Consider the following 9,070-nt stretch of genomic DNA (forward strand, 5'->3'; position numbering starts at 1 on the left):
TACTACGTTGTAGATTAATATATTACTACTTAAGCTAGATAGAAATAATGCTGAAAGTATTAATCAGTTACTTACGTAAGAATTCTTCATTTTAGATATAACATACCGGGTGAGCCAAGAAGGTGGCTCGCCCTTATAACTTTTTTGTTTTTAAACTTAGAAAGTTGAAATTTGGAAGGAAGCTATATGATAGTAGAGTCGATTGATTGACATTAATGACATTTATCTAGCACTTCCGGTTTAACCGGAAGTGACCTGAACTTTCGATTTTTAAATGTAATGCCTTATAAATTTCGACTTTTTTAGAATCTAGAGGTAATTTCTAATCTAAAAATATGTAATTTAAAAAAAAATTTTTGGCTTTTTTTCGTGTCGAACTACGCCATTTAGGTATACATATGTAGGTTTTTTATATAGTTGTCTAGGTTTTTTTAATAATAACGGATTCAAATGTAGGATAACAGTTCTGATGAGCCACTCGAAAAGAAAGAGGACCCTCTAGATTCGGGGCGCTCTTAAATACTCAACTAAAGGTAATCAAAACAGTGTCGTACCCTGGCTAGAAAGCAATTACTGACTTACGACAGCGCCTGAGCCGTTACCATGGTACTGATAACGCTTTGTCGGTACATTTCCAGAAATGCCGACAAAGCGCGGCCGCGCGTCTCATCCACGCCGACAAAGGGCGGCTATCCTTTCCCACAAGTACCGACAAAGGGTGGTTAGACGTTAATCATAAAATAGCCGAATTGCATGAAGATAATGATTGCGAAATCCTCTTAATTGACAAAAATACTTCTAACCAGGTTGCGACATACATAGGCGTCCTATAGAGGCAACATCAGCCCCTTCACAATTCTTTCATCTTAAATTAAGACCTAACCTAATTACAAGTATTAGAGTACTATCACTATTTACAACTCAACGACTTCCGATTGTGCCTCGACTTAAGAATCCTACACATATTAGGTACAATTTTAGGTCAGAATTATGGGAAAAAATATTAATTTGTCATTTTATTGAGTACTTTTGCTTTTATGAACTATTTAAATAGCGAGAAACAGTTTTTCCCATTTATCTTTTGTTTTTCAAATAGCAACATAGTGGCTCATTGCGATTTTCTGAAAGAGTATTTTTTTCTGAATTTTTTGATACTAAACAAAACATATGTTCATTTAGAAATAAATCGTTAATTCATTAAAAACGTTCAAATTCAGAAAAAATACGTTGGCCGTGGGATACGTTATGGCCGCTTTCCAAATGACAGAACAAAAGAATAAAATATTTTCACTTGTAGAAATTGTGTGCAATCCTAAAAACGCAAGTGAATTAAATTACAAAAAATGCAAAATTACTATAATAATGAAAAAATTGATATGTTGTGAGTATTTGGAGAATGTCGTCAACGGCCTTCGGATGCTGCGCGAGTTTATGCGGAAAGGTTTCCATTTAGAAACCATCCAGGCCGTCACTATTTTAAAAAATTAGTGAATAAAATGAAAACGGGAAATGTTGATGAAGAACAACACTTTATTATCAGTGAAGACAAAGAAATTGATGTTTTATCTATGGTAGAAGTTAATCCAAGTACATCAATTCGTGAGAAAGCTCTAGAATGTGAGATAAGCTATTCGTCAGTGCGTCGAGTTTTGAAGAAACATAAATACCGGTCATACAAATATCAAGTACACCAGCATTTATATCCAGAAGATCATCAAAGACGATTAGAATATTGCAACTGGTTTATTGAAAATTTAAACTTAAATCCACAGCTTCCTTGGATAATATTATTTTCTGATGAGAGCAGATTCACTAACTTTGAACTCTTCAATCGAAACAATAAGCGATATTGGTCTCAAAATAATTTACATTTAATGATGGAAGGTAATCGTCAAGAACGATTTGGTTTTAATTGTTGGCTGGGATTATTAGGACGGAGAATTGTTAGTAAATTTTACAAAAAATATTAAAAGCAAATTAGTTACAGAACTCTTACGCTCGTTTGTAGATCCCAATTTTCAATAGGCAGCTAACAGAGGAACGATATTTAAATGTTTTAAATGCAGAAATATCGGTTTTTTTAGACAATTTACCCCGATTGGGAACAGGGCAAACTGGATAACAATATATTACTTTTATTAGACTTAGGAAAGAAGTGAAGGAAGAACATTATACAGAGATATACTTCTCCTAATTTGCAGTCCTATATCAAGAGAAACATACACTTTATGGTGCCCGAACTTACAACGACCGAAACGCAATATCCTGGACCTGTGACATCTAAGATTGGCAGATATTATCTTTGCGAAAGACAGACAGGTAAAGCCGCAATCAATGTATCAAGTATAAAAGTAATGTTTATAAAAGTCATTCCAACATTCAACTGATTTGTGAGATACGCCAATAACTATTTTATATTTATTTAGTATTTTACTCGGTATTTTAGTAAGCGTTTTTTTATTTATAATTTTAAAAAAAGGTATTAAAAATACAGTTATTTTCTTCAGTTTAACTTTTTCTTGCGTTAAGTTGCCTATATCTAAAGAGAAGATACTTTTAGTGCATCTTGCTAGATAGTAAGTTTTAAAATAAATTTTTAGAGTCGGTTTTATGAAGATTAATCTAATACCCAACTGGACGAAAAGATGGAGAATCAAACTAAATGAGATAAAATCTGTTCGTGTCAATTTTACTAATAAAAACAATAATCATATGCCAATTAAAATAAACAACACCCAAATCCCATACGTTAACTCAACTAACAAGGAAAGGGACCCAAGTGTCCCCCTCCGATTTTAATTAAATTTTGCACAGAAGTAGTTTAAACCTATCTAAGAATAATGATGTACATTTTACGTGCCATCTTCAAAGTTTAAGGGGTTCGCCAATTTTTAGTTTTTTGACGATAACTTTTGATCCAGATGAGTTAGAACAACAAATAAAAAAGCAAAATGTTCCTTTTTTAATTCTTCATCGATCCTTCTAGATCCGAAAAAATATCACTTTTAGTTTTTTTTTTTTTGAAAATTTAATTTGTTTTTCTTCCCGTTTTTGCATGCCTCGAGCTGTCTCATACAATTTTTTACCATTTTATAGAGAAAATACTTCTCAATAGAATGGTGTAAAGTAGAACTCGATACCATGTTTCTAACAAAAGTTATAATTGTTTAAGTAAAAGTGTGCACTCCATGTTTTATTGTTTATAACTTCAGAACCGTAGGTCGTAGAAGAAAATTTTTCGTAATAAAAAAGAGGTAATTTAAGTACTAATGATGTAATTATAATACATGTATCTCTGTCATATGTGGCATCACATAATCCGCATAAACAATATTATCCACTTTCATCCTGTAAAAACGTACACAGAAGTTAAAAAATGACTATTTCTAACAATCATCATTATTTAGTTACTAAACAAATAGAGTCTCAAGGAGGACATATTCCACTGATCCAAATCCTAAATTGCAAAATTTATAGTGGGGGCCATCACCCCTGATTATTTCAATTTTTTTTTAATGAAAGTAAAAATCTTCTGTAGATCTGTTTCTTTGATTCATCTCTATTTAAAACAATAAAGAAAAATGAAAATGGGGATTAAAATTAATTAGATTTCATTCACTCTATTACCTTCATAAAATTAAAAATTATTCTAAATATATGCCGGGGTAATATTAGGAACGTTTTCCATGTTTAACGTTATAATATTTTAGAAAGCAAAAGTAGAAAGGCAAACTAACGAATTCACTACTACTCGACCGCCCTTCTGCCCTTCTATCTCTTAACTAACTGTTCCTTTCTTCTTCTTAACTTTCCCCGATCGGGTGGTTTTTAAGACCCAAAGGGATTACCTGCTAGTCCCTGTTTCTCGTGGACAAATCCCACACGTGGGCACTTAATTATGTCGGTAGTAGTGACCTCGTTTGACAATGCTTTATCTTCAAGATGGCTTTGTCAGCCTGCCCCTCATCTATTATCGGTTCTAATGGTACAATTCTAACTTAAGAGCTAATAAATCTCCGACATATACATATAATTTCAACAACATTTAATTTATAGAACATAAATTATGCATGTGACACTATGACATTGTGCATATAATGAATGCATCCATAATTCATCTTACAGTTATTTAATCTTATTTACTTTTCTTAACAATTGTGCATCATATCTAAATAATGGTAATAAATAATAATGCCCTGACGGTATATAAAAAGACATTCTTATGCGAACCTGTGTTTAAAAGTAAACCTTCGTATAGTGGTTACCAGCATTTTAGACTACGCAATGTTGATCAATCCAGTTAATATAGTAAATCTATTATTATTAACGTTCAGTGCACTAAATCTGCCAAGTACACCGGTAACAGAAAAGGAACAGGATATAGCTAAAGAACTAGAAGGCATTATTAAACATGCCTGTAATGATGTATCTTCAGAATTTGAAACACAAGATACTCTTTGATTTTGATGATCCGTTTGAGGCACATGAGCTGGAAATTATAGAAGACGAAGAAGAGATTCAAAGATATCATCTAGATGATAGCGATTCTAGTTCGGAAAGTGTTTGTACAAAAGACATCGAACCTTTAAGTTTCGATTATAAGAAAAGAGCTGTAAAATATTGGAAATCTGGAAAAAATGGTAATTTAAAAATATCTACAGTGCAGAAAAACTTTAGAAAGGTACTATTCAGAAAGCAGTTGAAGCGCTGGGAGTATGCCATAAATCAAGGAGGAACTCACAGAGAAAAGTTTGCAAAAATATCGCAATTTACTTTAAATAATTTCATGGAAGCATTAGAGAAACGTTTGCCTATTCACGACATAGATATTCGTCGATGGGCTTTACAGGCAAATAGACATATTGGATTAGTTAATACTGCCTTTAAAGCTTCTGACCACTGAATAAAAAAATTTAAGCATCGTCATCGTATTTTTTCCAGAAAAATAACAAAATTTATAACCAAGAAGAACGTGAGAGAGCAACGTATAATAATGAAAAAAGCAAACGAATTTGTAGATGCTATTAAGAATGAAATGAATTCTTATGGATATGATAATATATATAACTCTGATCAAAGTGGCTTCAATTTAGAGTTACATGCAGGACGCACCTTATGCATTGAAGGAGAAAAGCATGTAGAAAACATTGTACAATCAAAAATGTCTACTACGCATAGTTATACAATTCAGCCATTCATTTCTGCTAGTGGAAAGCTTATGTCCCCTTTGTTAATAGTTTTATATGAACCCAGCGGTGAGTTTGGACCTCGAGTGGAGGAAAAATTATTTCGTCCAGAAAATGTCTACATTTTAGCATCCAAATCTGGAAAATTAACAAGTGAACATTTCAAAACATGGATGACAGAAGTATTTATACCAAACACAGGACAAAAATCACTTTTACTTTTAGATTCCTGGAATGGACAATGCCCTACTGTTTTGGAAGACATAGCTATTAATCATAATGAGATTAACGTACGTACCATACCTACTGGCACAACAGGAATAATATAGCCTCTAGATGTTTTTGGATTCCAAGTTTGGAAAAATTTTGTTAGGAAGTTTTCAGATTCAGTATTATTATATAACTATGATATAAATTTACACGAAAGAAATAATTTGATAAAATTACAATCCCTCGTTCATAATCAATTGTCTTCGCCGAGATTCACTAATCTTTTTAAATATTCATGGTTTAAAAGTGGATATATCAAAGAAAGGCCTGCCGAATTTGAAAACCCTGTAGAATACAGCTTTCACACAGTTTCTGCGAAATGTGATTTATGTGACCAAGTTGCAATATTTAAATGTTCTTGGTGTAAGAAAAATTTATGTTTTAAACATTTTTTCGACGAATATCATTACTGCAAAACATATAATCCATAGATACCAATAAAATATTCGACTACTTGTATATTTATCATATATGGAAAAATGCCCTACGCTGATTACTAACGCATAATACTTGTTAACTGTAGAAAATGTTAATCTAGTTTCAACTGAAAATATAATTTTTATGGTATCATTCTTTAATGCTCATTAAATTACGCCTTTTTTATTATGAAAAATTTTCTTCTGCGACCTGCGGTTCTGAAGTTATAAGCAATAGAACATGGCGTGCACACTTTTACTTAAACAATTATAACTTTTGTTAGAAACATGGTATCGAGTTCTACTTTACACCATTCTATTGAGAAGTATTTTCTCTATAAAATGGTAAAAAATTGTATGAGACAGCTCGAGGCATGCAAAAACGGGAAGAAAAACAAATTAAATTTTCAAAAAAAAAAAAACTAAAAGTGATATTTTTTCGGATCTAGAAGGATCGATGAAGAATTAAAAAAGGAACATTTTGCTTTTTTATTTGTTGTTCTAACTCATCTGAATCAAAAGTTATCGTCAAAAAACTAAAAATTGGCGAACCCCTTAAACTTTGAAGATGGCACGTAAAATGTACATCATTATTCTTAGATAGGTTTAAACTACTTCTGTGCAAAATTTCATTAAAATCGGAGGGAGACACTTGGGTCCCTTTCCTTGTAAGTTATTTACTTAAAGCAATAATGCAGATGTGCGGCGCATTAGAATTATGCGTTTTTCTCAAAAACCGTTGCTTCTAGCGACTTCAATAAAATATACCTTTTCTAAGTATAAAAGGTAGGAAAAAAGATTTATCAATGCCAAAATGACATACACTATGGCTCAAAAAAGTTGCTGAGGTTTAAATGTGTCCTAATGATCGCTTGTGGTGCCCTCTAGAAAATACAACTAAATGGTTAATAAATTGGAATTTCGCATTCTAAAACACCCACAGATACGAAATTTCGTGAAATTAGCTCAAAGGAATCGAAAGATATTAAAGAAAATGCGATTTATTTTTTCAACTTTAACACCCTGTAACTCCGTGATTATCAACTTTTGGACTGAGGCAAATTTAGTTAAATCGACGTATTTTTACTTAAATAATCTGCGGTATCATTTTGGCCACGCAATTCGAGGACACCCTGTATAATAAAATTTAAAAAATTGATCCAATAGTTTATTGATTACGAGAAATTTGAATGGTATACGTAAACTTTTGTGACTGACTGTAGTACGGAAAGCATGCGCAGTGTTAATGGTCAGCGGTTCGTTTAATCCTGAGATATTTCTCGCGATAACTCGGGCAGCCGTGACGCAATTACCTCAAAAAATAATTTAAGTTCATTGTCTCAATGAGCTCTATTATATGCCGCACATTATTTGGCCATATCTTTCAAAGTTTCCAAGATAGAACATCATTTTGGGCCCTACTTTTGCGATTTTTGGTGCCGAAAATGACTGTTCGAAAAAAGTGTCTTTCTAAGGCTCCACGACCACAACTGAGGTATACAGGGTATTTCAAATTCGACCCTCACCATTGGGATCTCGGAAACTAGAGGAGATACGAAAAAGTTTAAATGGGGGCAAAGTTGCGCAATCTAGTGCTTGATCGAATACTGTTTTCAAAATTTTAATTTTCCGAGTACTTCCGAAGATATCCGAGAAAAACTAAAAATTGGAGAATCCATTTTTAATTTTTTTTAGCGTTATTTGACAAGAAAGGTTAAATCCGTAAGCACATTTTCATTGTCACTTTTTCTCAGCTACACAATCACATATTCAAATTTGCGATCCGACGTTTCGTCTTTCGGCTACCATCATCAACTTTATTTTTTCTTATGGGCGCCATATTGGATTTTTCGACAAAAAAATAGTGCGTTTCATTCTGAATTCATTGATATAGAACTTCTTATAATTTACTTTTTTAAAAGCCGAAATATTTAAATAAAAAGAAATATTACATAGGTGGCCTTGACTCCATCGAAAGACTTTCTTTTGTTCGCGTTATATGACAGAACTTCTCAAACGAATTTAGAGCGTGTGCAGATTTCCAATGAAAATGAGTTTCCGAAGTGAAGAAAAACGAGATATGTTAAGACTTTATTACAAATTTGATAGGAACAGTACGAAAACAGCATTTTGAGTTATATCCGGAAAGACAACAGCCGCATAGAACATTATTTAAAACTTTGGACGAACATTTAGCTGAGTTTGGTGCTTTTGAAAAACCTAAGATGAAGTATGGAAGCAGAATGAAAGAAGATACTAGAAATAACCTACTGGCAGAGACAAAACTAAATTATTATTAAATGATACAACAAGTGCTCAAATTGACGACTTTTTTGTGGGGCACTTTGAAAAATAGAATATATGAGAATCGAGATTATAACACAATAGAAGAACTTAGAGAAAACATCATTACACAATGTAGAGTAATCAGAAGGAGAAATATTATTAGGGCTGTCACTAATTTAAATAGACGTGTTCGTTTATGTATGCAGGAGGAAGGTCGTCAATCTGAACACTTGTTGTATCATTTAATAATAATTTAGTTTTGTCTCTGCCAGTAGGTTATTTCTAGTATCTTCTTCCATTCTGCTTCCATACTTCATCTTAGGTTTTTCAAAAGCACCAAACTCAGCTAAATGTTCGTCCAAAGTTTTAAATAATGTTCTATGCGGCTGTTGTCTTTCCGGATATAACTCAAAATGCTGTTTTCGTACTGTTCCTATCAAATTTGTAATAAAGTCTTAACATATCTCGTTTTTCTTCACTTCGGAAACTCATTTTCATTGGAAATCTGCACACGCTCTAAATTCGTTTGAGAAGTTCTGTCATATAACGCGAACAAAAGAAAGTCTTTCGATGGAGTCAAGGCCACCTATGTAATATTTCTTTTTATTTAAATATTTCGGCTTTTAAAAAAGTAAATTATAAGAAGTTCTATATCAATGAATTCAGAATGAAACGCACTATTTTTTTGTCGAAAAATCCAATATGGCGCCCATAAGAAAAAATAAAGTTGATGATGGTAGCCGAAAGACGAAACGTCGGATCGCAAATTTGAATATGTGATTGTGTAGCTGAGAAAAAGTGACAATGAAAATGTGCTTACGGATTTAACCTTTCTTGTCAAATAACGCTAAAAAAAATTAAAAATGGATTCTCCAATTTTTAGTTTTTCTCGGATATCTTCGGAAGTACTCG

Source organism: Euwallacea similis, chromosome 25 (genome assembly GCF_039881205.1).
Source record: "Euwallacea similis isolate ESF13 chromosome 25, ESF131.1, whole genome shotgun sequence".
NCBI classification, from domain to species: domain Eukaryota; kingdom Metazoa; phylum Arthropoda; class Insecta; order Coleoptera; family Curculionidae; genus Euwallacea; species Euwallacea similis.